The sequence below is a fragment of the Scyliorhinus torazame genome, chromosome 8 (genome assembly GCF_047496885.1).
Source record: "Scyliorhinus torazame isolate Kashiwa2021f chromosome 8, sScyTor2.1, whole genome shotgun sequence".
NCBI classification, from domain to species: domain Eukaryota; kingdom Metazoa; phylum Chordata; class Chondrichthyes; order Carcharhiniformes; family Scyliorhinidae; genus Scyliorhinus; species Scyliorhinus torazame.
The window spans coordinates 32713258-32729668 of NC_092714.1; positions in this window are offsets into that span (position 1 = coordinate 32713258).

Here is a 16411-nt window from a genome sequence, read left to right on the forward strand (position 1 = left end):
GACACAGTCTGTCGGCCGGGTAGCAGCTGTAACAGTGAAGACATGGGCATCGACAATAAGGCCAATGTACAAGAACACAAACGGAGTAGGAAGCATCGCTTCAAAAGGCTGAAAGAGTTGGTGACTCAAAGACCAGCTAGAAAACCGGCCTTTTGAAAGATGAAACAAGATCATGTATTCGGTCAATGCCCAGGAAACCAGCAAGATGTTGTTGACCTGAAAGACTGAACGTGTAATAAACTGTGTACAAGGGACACATTTGAAATTGTTGTGCATATCATGTTTTATAAAGCACAGTTATATTTATAATAATAATAATTTTCATTGCCACATGTAGGCTTACATTAACACTGCAATGAAGTTAGTGTGAAAAGCCCCAAGTCGCCACATTCCGGTGCCTGTTTGGGTACACAGAGGGAGAATTCAGAATGTCCAAATTACCTGACAGCACGGGTGGGATTCTCCGACCCCCTGCCAGGTCAGAGAATCCCCGGGGGTGGCGTGAATCCCGCCCCGCCGCTCCGACGCCGGCTGCCGTATTCTCCGGCGCCGGTTTTCCGGTGGGGGCCGGTTTTATGCCACGCCGGTTGGGGGCTGTTGGCAGCGGCTCTCCCGGCAACAATTCTCCGGACCCCAATGGGCCAAGCGGTCGTCAATTCCTGGCCTGGCCCACGATCGGGGCCCACCGATCTGCGGGCGGGCCTGTACCGTGGGGGCACATATTCCTTCCATGCCGGCCTCTGTAGGGCTCCGCCATGGCCGGCGTGGCGAAGAACCCCCCTGCACATGCGCAGGAACACGCCGGCCGTTTTGTGCATGCGCCAACCCGTGCCGGCCCTTCGCCGTCGATTGGCGCAGCGCCAACCCCTCCAGCGCCGGCCTAGCCCCCGGAAGTGCGGAGGATTCCGCAACTTCCGGTTGGCCCGACGCCGGAGTGGTTCGTGCCGTTCTTGGCACCGCCGTCGGGCCATCCCGCCAATTGCGGGAGAATCCCGCCCCACGTCTTTTGGGACTTATGGGAGGAAACCGGAGCACCCGGAGAAAACACATGCAGACACAGAGAGAACATGCAGACTTCGCACAGCCAGTGACCCAAGCTGGGAATCGAACCTGGGACCCTGGCGCTGTGAAGGAACAGTGCTAACTACTGTGCTACCGTGCCGCCATTCACATTTCCAAAGGAAGGGGGATGTGGTGATATGCATATCCATAGCAATGTGTATAGTCGGATATATGACCCCCGACCAGCAGGTGAGGTCGGTGATCCACCATGTGACTCCACAGATTAACAGTTGGTAGTAAGTCGCAGTAGAAGTAGCTCCTGGAGAATTCACTTATTCGTTACCATTTGTATTATAGTTTGTTAGTTATCTTTCCACATGTTCATTTTGTTAATAAACTATAATCACTAGTCAAAGAACTAGATGTTCTGTGTGCATCTTTAATATGGCTATGACACAGAACAGAACAGCCACATCCGAGTGTCTCACACTGTGTGTAATCTGTCCTCCAGGAGAAGGCAGCCCACAGCCGCAGGGTGGGGCAGAAGACCAGAGGGGCCTGCCAGACCTGTGGCACTCACCGCAGCAGAGCAGAGGGCGATGGACCTGGTCGGTGGGGTGGGAGACCGAGGCAAAGGTCGGCATCGGAAAACCAAATTGATTGCAATGTCCCTATGTCACCCCTCCCGTCCAACACCAAGCATGCCTATGATCTAACCATGCGTCTTGTCTTTTGTCTTGCAGGCTCAGCTGGCGATGAGGCGGGTATATCTGGGGTCCCTTGCCCCAGGCCGCAATTCCGCAACTCACCTGGCGACGAGGTGGGACCTGCTGGTGTCCTGCTTCCACAGCCGCAATCCCGCAACACTCTGGAACACCCTGGAGCACCAGTCCAGGGATGACAATGACTTCTCGTCACTGCTGTCACCAACACATTCACCTCGATTGTGTACTATAGTGAGAGGCTCTTGGGACACTATCAACTGGCGGTGTTCGCAGACATCTTCAACCTCTCATTACTCCATTCTGAGGTTCTCACCTGCTTCAAGAAGACCACCATAATACCGGTGCCAAAGAAGAAACAGGCAACCTGCCTCAACGACTACCATCCCAAGGCCTTGACATCTATCATTGTGAAGTGCTTCGAGAGGTTGGCCATAAGACACATCAATTCCATACTCCCAGGATGCCTTGATCCACTGCAATTCGCATACCGCCACAACTGGCCCACAGCAGACGCTATCTCCTGGACCCTACATTCATCCCTGGAGCATCTCGACAAGGACTCCTACGTCAGTCTCCTATTCATGACTACAGCTCCTCCTTCAACACCACAATCCCAGTCAAGCTCATATCAAAACTCCAAAACCTCGGACTTGGCTCCTCCCTCTGCAACTAGATCCTCGACTTCCTGACCCATAGCCCACAATCAGTAAGGATAAACAACAACACCTCCTCCATGATAGTCCTCAATACCGGGGTCCCGCAAGGCTGCATACTTAGCCCCCTACTATACTCCATATACACACACGACTGTGTGGCAAAATGTGGCTCCGACTCCATTTACAAGTTTGCTGACGACATGACCGTAGTGGATCGAATCTCGAACAACGATGTGTCAGAATACAGGAGGGAGATAGAGAACCTAGTGGCATGGTGTAACAACAACAATCTCTCCCTCAATGCCAGCAAAACTAAGGAGCTGGTCATTGACTTCAGGAAGCAATGTATTGTACCTACCCCCCGTCTTCATCAATGGTGCCAGGGTGGAAATGGGCTTCAAATTCCTGGGTGTGTACATCACCAACAATCTGCCCTGGTCCACCCACGTTGACGCTACAACCAAGAAAGCACAACAACGCCTAAACTTCCTCAGGAAACTAAGAAAATTCGGCATGTCCACATTGACTATCACAGCCCAGTCTATCACATGAACCCACCTCCCATTCATTGACTCTGTCTACACCTCCCACTGCCTTGGGAAAGTGGGCAGCATAATCAAAGACCCCTCTCACCTAGGTTATTCACTCTTCCAACTTCTTCCATCGGGCAGGAAATACAAAAGTCTGAGAACTAACTGATTAAAAAACAGCTTCTTCCCCGCTGTTACCAGACTCCTGAATGGCACACCTATGGACTTAACTGATCTCATTGCACATCTTCTCTAGTGAGTAGTACTGCACACCGTATGCTTCACCTGACCGCTGTGTTTATGTATTTACCCCTTGGGTGCGATGGTCACAGCCATGGGTCAAGATGTCCAAGGTCTGGGGCACTTTGGGTGGGCAGTCGATGCACAGGACAGGGCATCCATGTCACAGGCAGCCATACACCGGGGCCACATGGGCATTGTCGCTTGGCTAAGTCTCAATGGGCCATGGCTGCGGGCGTCGAGTCATTGGCCTCACACTGGCTGGCTTCGGCCACTCCCTCAGTGACGGGGCACAGTCCCAGAGGGAGGTCGCTGTGTTCCACGGACATGAGCGTTGACACGCTGGTTGTGACGAGAGCGGGAGTCCAGGATTGGGAGCACCAGGTGGTGGAGGAGTCCCGCAGCTTGCTCTGGCTGCATCCCTGTCCCAAGGAGTAGCCCACGGGCCATTGGGCTCACCGAGGGAGGAGGAGGTGATGGGGCCAGTGCTGGTGTCTCCCGCAGGGGAGGTGCTGGAACACCTCAGCGCCTCTGAATCCCCCCCACTTGTCCCTGGTGCATCCAATGTACAGCGGGCAGAACAGGATGGCACCTGCGAAACCCAGAAGACTGCCAGGCCCATCCAGGACCAGTCACTCCAGAGGACGGCCACCAAAATGGATCAGGCCACAGGGCGGGAGATGCAGCAGGCTGCCTCCACTTCTCAAGTACTGCCTGGGGGGCCACCTGGAAGGAGCATTAGGACACGGAAGACTAGAAACGTAGATACCTATTATGTTGGCACAGGTGAAGCACATAGGGTAGCAATAGGGGCTAGGGTGCAATAATTATAAATCGCACAATAAGCACCTGTTCACCGATGGTCTGAATACCGAACATTCTCTGCAGGGGTGAAGGGCAGACAGGTTGGCATGGTGAGCACCCCTGCGCCTTACCAGGTCCAATGGACTACACGGTTGGCCTGGCTTTCACTGGAGCCCCTGCCCCCGCATGCCCCCCCGTTCCAACCCTGCCTCATCTCCCAGCTCCTAATCCCACCCCCCGCCGTTCCCTCCGACTCTTTCCCTTCCGCTACACCCCTGGCACCATTATTGGCTGGTACTAGTGGGCCTCTAACCCCACCGCCCATCCATGTTGGCAGGGGTACCGGTGGCTGGTGCTACTCATGCCAGCAGTACACTCTACGGGTCCTGTCCTGCACCTTATTGTGGGGTCTACTGTAAGAGTCCTCCACGGGTGGGCCAGCTGGTGGCATCAGGTTGGAGGGGTGTGGGCGCCATGCGCCACCGACCGGCTCCATGCTTGGTGGCATGCATGCGGGAAGGGCCTACAGATGCGGGCGGGCAAGAGGGGTGGGCACTGTAGATGCTCTGCCATGAAAATGCATTGTGTCCTTCGTGTGATGCACAAGTTGTGCTAACTTGTCTGGGGCCGGGATGGATGGGAGCAGGGACGCAGTGGGCAGGCAGGGCTTGGTGACAGCCAGTGGCCTTGCAGGGTGGACTAGCTGATGGTGTCACTGGTGAGGCATCTGCCCTGCGAGGGTCAGTGTGCCAGGGAGGATGCCAAAGGCCATGGTCCATGTGTCCGCTGGTCGAGGCTCGCTCTGCGCCTTCCCCACTGCCCCTGAAGAGGGGCAACACCTTGGATGGGTGCACTGGAGTATGCCAGCACCTGGTGGGCTACTGGCTCGCTGGATCACAGCCAGCCTGTTGATGGGTCACCTGGGGTCTGAGGGTTCCTAGGGTCCTAGGGGGGTGGCCTGGACAGGGGGGGTGTAACCAATACAGCTGGTGGCACCCCGCACATCCATGGGTGGAGTGCGCAGCCAAATGGCTGCCTTGCAGACCGTGTCAATGATGGCTGCTGCCCGGACACCCTGGTCCTGGGGGAACATCCCAACTCCATGGCACATCCACTGCACCCCCCCCCCCCCCCCCCCCCCCCCACCCCACCACACACACACTACTCCCCCTGGCTTGGCAGACACCCCCAGGCAGTGGTATAATTGTCAGCCCACAGTTTCTATTTGGGAATTTCTGTTGCCTCCTCACTCTCGCTCAGCAGCCCATGTTCCTGTTTCCCGATTTTAAATACCACAGGTGAACCTCGCCATCATCTTTTGCACCTGGCGGAGCCGGAGCATCGCGGGAGGCCGGAGACTGCCGGGTCAGACCTTTTAATGATATGCTACTGTACAGTTTGTAAGGCTGCGCCAGTGCATGGCATTGAACACATTCACCCCACCATCGAGGCACTGGAACATGGCGCCAAGCTTGACGCCCGCGCCAACCTCTATTTTCGGTTGATGCTGTATTCTCCGCCCTATCGCGATTCGTGATTACGGAGCGGCCAGCAGAAAACCTTGCCTCATGTGTCTGATCCGGAGTGTGTTTTTAAATATCCTGCAGTCTCTGGTCATAGAGATGGAATATGTTCTCAACACTCATATTACCAGCTGCATTGCTAAATGAAGAGCGTGCAATTTCCTGTTGTGCTTATTATGTAATAACACCTGTTTTATAGTCCACATGGCCCGGGCCCTGAATATCATTATAATTGGTTGGACTATAAATTCCTGTCACGGCATTGAACCATAACAAATAGATAAAATATATAAAATGTACATTTAAACCATTCATTATTGTTACATTTTTTAATACCTGAAAAATGAGCTTTCTTTTTATTTCTAATTCACGTTAATCTGTATCGAGCTATAAGTGAAATAACTGAAGAGTTCAAATGACGTCTTGACAAATACATGAATACGATGGGAGTAGAGGGATACGGACCCTGGTGATGTAGAAGGTTTTAGGTTAGACGGCAGCATGGTGGGTGCAGGCTTGGAGGGCCGAAGGGCCTGTTCCTGTGCTGTACTTTCTTTGTTCTTTGTTCTTTGATGTCCTAGGGGCATACTAAAAGATTGAGAATTACATCTGAACCCTAAAGCCACTGAAGATTGGCTTAGGCTATATGTTTTCAACAGTCATGGTGACCCACAAAGAATAATGGGTTATTATCAGAAAACCCAGCAAATGTTTACACTGTACATTCTAAAGAAAAGACAGATCATATCATTATGTTAAATTTACATCACGGCTATACATTGTGCAGAAATTACATATCCCCGAAATTGTATAAGAGTAAAAGGATGTACAATGTTAATGTGCTTATATCAAATTTTTCTTTCAGCAATTTTAACACAAGTTATTTGAAAAAGTTAATGCCTCGTTAAAAAGTGAGGAATTCCAAAGGTGTAAGTTAACTGACAACAAAACGTGCTCATGGTTTCAATACCTTTGTGCCAGCTTCGCCCGTTGTCAATTCTCATCCCCAATGTAAACTTCATTCCGATTCTCTTCCCACAACGAATGATGCCCTGAGGCAGACTTTCCAGTTTGCATAGCTAATTATTCCTGGAACAGGTCGCGAGTCTGTCACCAGAAACTTATAACTTGAAGGATGCAATTTGCATCAAGCATGGCCGACCAGATATCTTTCCCACTCGTACCGCCAGCCATTGGTGTTGGAAGGGTTTGCAGGTTAACACAATCAAACTGTTTGATTGTGTTATGAATGCACCTTCCTTGACCATCAAGTCCAGGAGTGGGACTCGAATCCAGAGCTTCCAGTTCAGGGGCAGCGACGCTATCCACTGTGCCATAAGTGGAAACTAGTCACAGTATAATTGCAATATCCTGCCAGTGGTGGTGCTGTAATGAGCCAGTTTTACACCATGCAGCCCTTACCAGCAAGATTCACACAGGAACCCTTTTGCTCCAACGGCATGCTCCATTTTCTCCACACCGGTCCCTCTTTCTGCAGCCCCCCCTCTCCCCCCACCCCCACTTCCTGGAACACTCAAGCCTTTCACAGACTGCATTTCACCCTGGATGGTGGTTAATTGACCAGGACAGTGTGAAATTGCATTCTGGGGCTGACTGCGGCCGGGAACGGGTATCAAGCCCGCTTCTGGGCTTGCTGAATGTGTCATGTGAGAGTACCCTTAAGAAATGGGTGTTTATAAATGGGTGTGTATATAAATATCTGTAGTGAGAGTACCTTTAAGAAATGGGTGTTTATTACTGCAGTGATGTCAGAGAGGGGATGGAGCTGGGCTGTCAGTCATCTTTTTACTTTTGTTTTAGGCTGCTTGCTGCAGGGTGTGTTTTAGTTTAATTTTCAGCGTTGGAGCTGAAGCCAGACAAAGCAGGTGTACTGTTGATCTCTCTGCCATGAAAATGTTTTCAGTAGTGAATGTGAATCTAATGTGCTTCTGTTAAAAAGTGTTTCTTTTGTCTTCTGGATGTTGTTTTGAGACGTTATAAAGGATTACTTAGTGTTGTATTCTTTGGGGGTTGTATTTGAATTGATGGTTACTAAGATGTTCACATTATGTTTTGAAAAAGGTTAACTTGACTTCATCGAATAAACATTGTTTTGCTTTAAAAAATACTTTTCCATTTCTGCTGTACCACATCTGTAGAGTGGGCCATGTGCTCCCCATTCCACAATCTATTAAAAGTTGTGGGTCAGGTGAACTCCATGATACACTTTGGGGTTCTCTAAACCCTGGCCCATAACAAATTGGGAGCTCGAGGGGGATAAAAGTCTATCTATTGGATTGGCTTAGTGAACTTAAAGACAGTGAGGGGTGAGCATATTGTGGTTGCTTATCAGGTGTGGTATTCTGTTTAAGTGGGGAGTGTGTTGTGGAAAATAGCTCCTTCAGAGGCTCTGAAATTTTTGGGGGTGGAGACGGTCACACGCAGTAGCTTACGGGCAGAGACTAAAAGCAGACTGTTAGATTTGGCAAAAACATTGCAGTTAACATTCCCTGACAAAATGCGAAAAGATGAGGTAATTATGGTGGTGGCTAAGCATTAAAGTTGCCTGAAATACAATTTGACTCATTGGAAATGGCAAAAATTCCGTTACAAATTAAACAAATGGAACATGAGAAAGAATTAAAGCAGCTTGAATACGAAAGAGAGGAAAAATAAAGAGAGAGAGAGGAAAAAGACAAGGAGAGAGAAGAAAGGAGAAAATAAAGAATAGCCCAGCAGAACAAAAAGAAAGAGAATAGGAGATACAGATCAGGAAAAAAGATAAAGAGAGAGAGTTTGAACTTCAAAAAATGGCCATGAAACATGACAGTCAGTTAAAATTGGCAGACGTAAAGGGAAACGTACAGTTGGATGATACTGATGAGGATAGTGAGAAAGAGCGTCATAGTCGAAGGTTTGGTGGGCATCTATTTAAATATGTCCAAGCATTGCCAAGGTTTGACGAGAAGGAAGTAGAAGCCTTTTCATTTCATTTGAGAAGGTGGCTAAACAAATGAAATGGCCACAGGACATGTGGGTATTACTGATTCAAACACAGCTGATAGGTAGGGCTAGTGAAGTGTTTGCATCACTACCGGAGGAGGTATCTGGGACGTATGAGGAGGTGAAGAAATCCATCTTAAGTGCATATGAGCTAGTGCCTGAAGCTTACAGACAAAGGTTTAGAAATTTAAGGAAAGAATTTGGTCAAACATACATGGAGTTTGAAAGGCTCAAACACAGTAATTTTGATAGGTGGATAAGGGCTTTGAAAATAGACCAAACGTATGAAGCTCTCAGAGAAATTATGCTTTTGGAGGAGTTTAAAAATTAAATTCCTGATGTAGTGAGAACTCATGTGGAAAAACAGAGGGTTAAAACTCCGAGATTAGCAGCAGAAATGGCAGATGATTATGAATTAGTTCATAAATCAAAGCTTGGTTTCCGACATCAGTTTCAGCCTGTGAGGGATAGAAACTGGGGACATGAGAAATATCAAGTGGTAAAGGTAAAAGTGATCTGATTGGAGGTAATAAGGAGAGTGTACCTCAGATTAAAAGAAGAAATCCAGGAGGGTGGAAAAGAAATGAAAAATTTCAAATGTTTTCACTGTGATAAACTAGGCCATGTAAAGTCACAGTGTTGGTGGTTGAAGAAAAGCACTGGGAAGGCTGATGTGGTAAAACAGGATAAGACAGTGGGGTTTCTTAAAGTGGTAAAGGAAAGCCCAAGTGAAGCGAAGGAGGTGCAAAAGATTGTACAGCCTGATCAAGAGGTGATTGATAAGAAGGTGCCAGATATCTTTAAAGAATTTACTTATGTGGGTAAAGTTTACTCATGTGGATCAGGAGGAGCAGGTAAAGAAGTCACAATTTTAAGACATAAGGGAGCTAGTCAATCTTTAATGGTAAGAGATGAGGAGTTATGTAGTTTGGGAAGAATGTTGCCAGGAAAGGTGGTAATATGTGGAATTCAGGGTGAGAGGAGTAGTGTTCCATTATATAAGGTAAGGTTGGAAAGTCTAGTGAAGAGTGGTGAAGTGGTAGTAGGAGTAAAAGAGAAACTATCTTGTCCAGGAATACTGTTTATCTTGGGTAATGATATAGCTGGATCGCAGGTGGGAGAGCAGTCCAGACAGGGGCACTGTTGCACTTACCTGGAAGCTCCATGTGTTCATTCCTCTAAGGAGAACAGCTATGACCTGTGTTTCAACCGCACAGATCAATTAGCGACCATTCATAGCTTTCTAGTAGTGGGCTGTGATTGACAGCTTCCACAAGCCAGCTGCAGCCTTGATCCATTCATCTCCCTTCATGGATCATTGACTCTAAGTGGTGAAACCCTGACCACATCAAAGTGAGTTTATGCACTCCAAGCACTAAATGCATTCCCATCACTCAAGAATGGGTTGTCTCTGGATGTTATTCATATAAACTTCCAGAAGTCAATGCATAAAGTCCCTCATTGGAGATTGGTAGCTAAAGTTGAAGATCATGGAATTGAAGACAAACTATTGACCTTATTGGGAAATTGGCTGAACAGCAGGAGATAGAGAGATGGGAAAAATAGGAACACTCTAACTGACAGGATGTAACGAGTGGTATCCTATTCGATCTAATGTTTGGGCCTCAACTATTAATCATATTTATTAATAACTTCAATGACAGAATAGAGAGACACATATGCGACATGGTAGCACAGTGGTTAGGATTGTTGCTGCACAGCTCCAGGGTCACAGGTTTGATTCCCGGCTTGGGTCACTGTCTGTGCGGAATCTGCACGTTCTCTTCGTGTCTGTATGGGTTTCCTCCGGGTGCTCCGGTTTCCTCCCACAGTCCAAAGATGTGCAGGTTAGGCAAATGGCCATGATCAATTGCCCTTAGTGTCCAAAAAAAAAAGGTTAGATGGAGTTCGGGGAATAGAGTGGACATGTGGGCTTGAGTGGGGTGCTCTTTCCAAGGGCCGGTGCAGACCCGATGGGCCGAATGGCATCCTTCTGCACTGTAAATTCTATGATTCTTTAAAAAAAAAAAATTTAGAGTACCCAATTCATTTTCTCCAATTAAGGGGCAATTTAGAGTGGCCAATCCATCTACCCTGCACATCTTTGGGTTCTGGGGGCGAAACCCATGCAATACGGGGAGAATGCGCAAACTCCACACAGACCGTGACCCAGAGCGTGGATCGAATCTGGGACCTCAGCGCCGTGAGGCAGCAGTGCTAACCGCTGCGCCACCATGCTGCCCAAATTCTATGATTCCATATCCAAATTTGCAAATGACACAAAACAGGCAACATTTTAAGCTGTAGAGATGGAAGCATAAAATTAGGAAGCAATATTAATAGAATAAGCGAATGGGCAAATCTGTGGCAATTGGATTTTGGTGTAGGCAAAAGTGAGCTCATCCACTTTGAATCTGAAAATATCAGAACAGTGTACTTTCTAAATGGTGACATGCAAGAAAGAATGGCAATCCAAACGCACATTACAATATTATGGGCAGCTACGGAAAATAATCAAAAATACAAATGGAATTCTGGCTTTTAAACCTAGAGGATTAGAGTACAGTGGAAGCACTGTTTCAGCTATGCAAAGACCTGGTTAGACTACACCTGAAGTATTGTGCTGAGTTATGAGCATCACACTTTAGGAAGGATATATTGGCTTTGGAGGGAGTGCAGTATAGATTTACCAGAATGATGCCGAGACATCAATGGTTAGGAGGAGAGATCGCACAGTGTTGCATTCCCTGGAATTTAGAAGGTTAAAGTGAGATTTGATCAAGATATTAAGGGGAACAATGTAGATAGAGAAAAACTATTTCCAGTGGTCGTAAAGTCTTGCATAACGAGGCATAGCCCAAAGGTGAATGTCATTCCTTTTAACAGTGAAGTTAGGAAACGTTGGAGATGTAAGAAATGATCAAAACTTGGAACTCACGTCTACCAACGGCAGTTAATGCTACGTCAAATGTTATTTTTAAAACTGAGGTTTATAGAGTTTTGATAATCAAAGATATTAAAAGACATGAGAAAAAGTAAGTACAAGAGTTAGGTTACAGATTAGCCACGGCCTCAGTGAATGGTGGAACAAGTTTGAAGGACTAAATAGCCTACTTTTGTCCATGTGTTCCTATAAGGTTAAAATTTAAATTATGCTAATTGAAAAATTAGAAAGTTGTGAATAAGGAGGGAATTCAGGCAGAATGTTTTTGGCATAACCATCACTTGAATTGTGGAGACGTTTACCAGAGAATGAGATTGAAATGGACAGCGTAGGCTGATTGTCCAGTCATGCTACACAGGATGCATTCCTACCATCTACTGCAATGTTGTGAAGAGTGTTTGCAATGTTCTCATAGTTCTATCTATCATCCACATTCTCTTCACCTAAGAGTTGTCATTGCCTTAGTCTGCAATCAAATCCATTTTCCTCCACTTCCGTTACCTTTTCCTTTGGTTTCCTTGTGTGTTCTACAGCACCCAATATCCACTACCCCTCGTCTGAATTATCCATTCCCACTCTATCTGGGTTGTGGAAGATGCTTTAACGGGTGAATGACGGTGTGGGAAAATTTCTACTGGCTACCCCTGCTGTTGCGAATCCTCCTATTGCATTACTTTCTCTCAGCTGACAGGGGTCTAAGTATCTCAATTGCCTCTTCCTGGTGAATTGAGAACCAGATGTTCTGCTGTTCCTCCACCTCCTGGAGGTCATTGTTTCCATGAATTATGAGCAATTTCAATCCTGCGTGAGAACAGAACAGATGTTACTTCCATTCGCAGGTTAGTTGATTTGACATCAATTAGAGAATTTCTCTGACAGAGTTCCAATAGAGAAAATGATTCTTCAGAAGGCAAGCATATCTTGCAGGCTTCCCCCAGCAATGTAATGTAATTTTGCACACGAAGTAGCCTATACAGCTGCTTCATCTCACAGGTCTATATCTTTACCCTTGTTACAGTAGTTTTAGGATTACCAATCTGTAGTCCATTTAATTTCAATTATAAAAATAAAAAGCAGCTTGCTGCTATGATACGTACCTTGATGACTGTGGGAGGCCATTAAATTTCTTCCTGGACTGGAAGAGAATCCTGGGGATTAAAGATTTGCAAATCAGTGCTTATGCCAACTGCTGCCAGATAGTCCTGCCTGCTTTGTTGGCAGGACCCTTCCCATCTACTCCCACTGTTCCATTCCTCCTCTGCCTAATTTCAGTCAGATTAAAATTTACATCCCTCACTGAGATATTTGCTGCTGTCTTATAAATATTTCCATGGTTGAAACTTTACGTCATCCCCAACTGCTGTCCCCACTTCTGGGGATTGGGTTGGGAACCTTTGGGGGCAGGGGTGATGTGGTTTAGGGGGGGGTGAGGGGAAGGGGTTTCTTGTCCATTGCCCTCCCACCTCTGCTGGTATTTTACCAGCAGCAGGGTTGGTGGTGGGTGACCTGTCTAATTTAGACCAATCGAGGCTCTGAATTAGCCAAATATGCGTCATTTAAGGGCCTCTACCTGCTGTCTCTGATATTTTACTAATAGTCCATGGGCACTCTTCATCTGGAGAAGCAACCCAATAAATCTTGGCAGTCTCCCTATGGACTCAGGGATAGGAAAGGTCACCCTCGTGCTTGGGCACCCCATTACCTACAGAGGGACCCCCCCACCACCATTCCTCCTCCCCTCACCAACACCACAGCAGCAATGGCCACTCTGCTGGAAGATGTCCCCCTGCGCTTATGACTGAACCCTCCCTAGCACCTCAGTGGGGCCTACCTGATCCATTCTGGCAATCCAGAATTCCACTTACCTGTACTTTGAGCCATCTTGATGGAGGCTTGGTGGGCTGTGGGACTGAAGAGCTGCTGGTCATCCGATTGGCTGGCAGCTCTTGGAGGCAGGACATTCTGTCTCAGAGGGGCAGAAGCCATGATTGCAGGCAATCAGGTGCCCAAGGTGATAAAATTGAGTTGTGTCTTCCAGGGCTGTGGAAGCGGCCTTGCCCTCGAATTCCCGATTGGTGAGGAGGGGCCATTGTCTCTGCATTAAATCAACTTGCTGTCTGCTGATTCACCCTTGAGCAGTCCTGTCTTAAATTTTGCAGTTGCACCATGTTCTTCTGTTTCCCGCAAAACAAAAAGAAAATTGGTCCCTGTAAGTAACCAAATACAGGTGGGGTTTGTATGCGGCCCTGAGAATTTGGAATTCTGTGGCTTATGTGCATTTTATAGCTTAATGAGCATACTCGTATGCTCTCAAGTCTGGCGCAGAAATTCTCTTTGGGGCTTAATTCACTATCTCTTCTGTCCTCGGCCACCATCCATTCTGTACCATGCCAAAAAATACAACCCAGATTACTTTGGGATAGCCTCGATTTCTAGGGCAAGAACAAAAAAGACCAAATCATACGTCACAAACTCTCAGTTACTGTGGGGCTCCAAAGGCTACCCACAAAAACATTTGGGAAACATCTTTAAAAATAGATTCCAAGTTCAGTAGTAGAACTGGCTATGTGTGTTTTTAAATGTGTGCTGGTTCCAAAACAGCATACATCTATGGGGTAAATTGATGAAACAGAGCATTTCTGCCACAATCACTTGGAAATTGGTTATAGAATACATGGTTATAGAATCCATACAGTGCAGAAGGCGACCATTCGGCCCATCGAGCCTGCACCAACCCTTTGAAAGAGCACCATAACTAGGCCCACTCCCCCGTAAATCACTAGTCCCAGCTAACCTTTTGGACACTAAGGGGCAATTTCCCATGGCCAATGCACCTAACATGCACATCTTTGGACTGTTGGAGGAAACCGGAGCACCCGGAGGAAACCCACGCAGACAACATGCAAACTTCACACAGACAGTGACCCAAGGCCGGATTTGAACCTGGGTTCCTGGTGCTGTGAGGCAGTCATGCTAACCACTATGCCACCGTGCTGCCCCAAATTCTAAATTGGATCATTGGGATATCATCAATAACTCCATCCGTGAAACATTAAACTTCCCACATCCATCAAACCCTCAGCCACAAATGCAAGTAGCAGAAAACTATAAGGAGATTGGGCACCACTATTTTCTGCCCACATTTCTGCTCTAATTGCTCTAATTTATGGGGCAGAGCATCAGACCTGACAGTTAAAAGTCATTTAAACCAGCTACCGTGTTGTCAGCAGCTAGTACTACCTTCTGAGGGCCGGTAACTTAGTTATGGTTTTACAGACATAAAGGACCTACAGGAGAACAGTGGGACCTTGGATGAAGGAAATGCCCATCAAAAGATGGCAGGGCCAGTCCTTAAATTAGCCATCAGCATCATAAGTTGCAAGTGGCATTCCCTCAGCTCAACAATAATTGACTGATTGTGATGACAATACCTAAGATTGGGGTTTGTTTAACCGGTGCATGATAACTTATTTGTGTATGTGAAAATGCTTTGGTTCAGAAGGACCTGGCTTGTGTAAGGCACACAAGTAAAATATATTGTGAGGGGGATCAAAGTGACACTGTGTCATGTCTACAATGCCATGAACCCTTCTGCCCCGCACCATCATCCATTCTGTGTCATCCACTAGCTATTCCATACCATATCATCAGTTTTCTGACATGCCTCATGGAACTTTGTTTTTTCCTACTTGATTGATGCCCCCAAATCCATGCAGTATAACATTAAAATGAAAATGTAAATGCTGCAAAATGTATCCGTTGTGCTGATTGAAAACTTCGAGAAAACGGGCTTTACTCCCTCGCCCATTTTCAGTATTTGGTTTGCGCTAGTTAATTGAACAACTATGCTAAAGAATTGATTCACAGCTACAATGACACAACGTGCCTAGTTATCTGAAGAATGACTTGTGGGAAGGATGGAATTTTAAATGAACACAGTTATGAACTAGTTTGAAAAACATCCCTTGATGTTTAGTGAGTCTGAATTTTGCGGTTTAACTTTAAGTGATCTATTGTCTTTCTGGTGAAAAGGGAATAGAGGTGTGAAAACAATTTTATCTGAAGTTGAGTTTTATCTGATCAAAAATGATCAGATTGGCACTTCAAGTAGTTACAAAGCAGAAATGAATATGTGTATGTAAGTCAACTATTGCACTATCTTGTGAAAATAAATTGCATTGCATGTATGCACATACTTAAGGATGCACCTATGTATACATGGGAATAAATGGAAATGTGTATATTTACAGACAAACAAAGGAAACAATCATTAATTTCTAATAAGCATTTCATAGTTGAGTTTTAGAATAGCTTGTGCTAATGTGAAATAGTTTCAGCTTTGCATCAACATAAACCATAATGCAATAAGGTGTGAATTGATTTCAATAGCATTTTAGCAAGGGTTTAGGATCTTCTGCAGGAGGCAGTCTCAAACCACTTCAATGTTCTGCATTGGTGGAGAAGTTAATCTTGAGAGGCTTCGATTCATCCAATGGGAACTTGACTTTAAATCTTGTTAATGTGGGTTACATCAGCCAGAGTTTGCACATTGATGGAAATGCCATCAAATGGTGGCAGGGGGTGTCCTGGAATTAGCCAACAGCATCCACAAGTTGCAAATGACACGTGGCAGCTTGATGATAGTTGACTGTTGATGACAGCCTAAAATTAGGGTTTGATTAACCTGTGGCATGATTATTTATTTGCATCAGTGAACATGCTTTAGTGCAGAAGAAACTGGCCTGTGCTATGCACACAAGTAAAATCTGTTGTGAGAGGGACCAAAGTGACACACTGCATCATGGGCCGTGCACTATGCTGTGAACTCTGGCTTAGCCAAAATGGTGCATATCGATTTTCTGGAAGTTCCGCCCTTGAACCTGACACCCATCATTTTCATCAGGGGAGAGAATGTAGGTGGGTGATAGTTTGTATACCTGTGGACATTGAAACGTGCAGCTGCTATCAAACAGACCCAACTTCC